Here is an 848-nt window from a genome sequence, read left to right as displayed (position 1 = left end):
GTCGTCAGATGAAATAAAAAGGATGAAAGTGGTGATTCATCACCTTGTCAGTCTAAACAGCACCTTCCTCTTATACATCACTCTCTTTCTATCACACACACTTCAATCCTCTCATGCCGCTTCTGTCACAACCTCCATCAACTTATTCTTACACTCAGATGCACATTCAAATGGACTCCCACTAATCATTATTTCGTCAGTTCTTTGACACTTTTATCTACAGTGACTTACAGTAATAATAAAAGACAGTTCTTTTGGAGTAACATTTACATTCAAGGCATTTCAGATGCGCTTATTCAGAGCAACTACAAAAACGACAAACTCAAAATCTCCATGGGATGTTCAGAGGTCTCTGATGCAAAGTCCAAGTTAATGCTCAAATCATGTCAATGATTCAAGATTTAGTCTTTTGTCACCAGACAAGATAGTTTTATAAACCATGTTGAAGGACAAATAAGTAATAAATAAAAGTAATAAATAATAAATAAATAAAATACATATTTGGTACATACATGGCCGTGTGTTTTGAGTTTGAGCTCCGTCAAGTTAATTCGTTATCGTCTATTTTTTATCTTAAAATCAATTTTATACACCATCATTTTCGTTTCTATAACGTGTGAATATATCCCCTATCGTATTCTACAACAAAAACAATCAGAGCGCCTTGTTATCACTAGTTCTATTTTGATTTCCCAAGTCCGCTATTAGCATATAGCCCGCTAGCATCGCCAGCGTGGTTGCCGCTAATCTCACTTACATTACTAATACTCTATTCACAAACATTACCATTGTTTTACTCACTGTTACATGCTTTAATGGCGGATGTGTGTCTACCTTTGAGTGCAGGT

This window comes from Sinocyclocheilus rhinocerous, unplaced genomic scaffold, assembly GCF_001515625.1.
Source record: "Sinocyclocheilus rhinocerous isolate Xijiao unplaced genomic scaffold, SAMN03320098_v1.1 scaffold2126, whole genome shotgun sequence".
Taxonomy (NCBI): domain Eukaryota; kingdom Metazoa; phylum Chordata; class Actinopteri; order Cypriniformes; family Cyprinidae; genus Sinocyclocheilus; species Sinocyclocheilus rhinocerous.
This window is presented reverse-complemented; position numbering follows the sequence as displayed.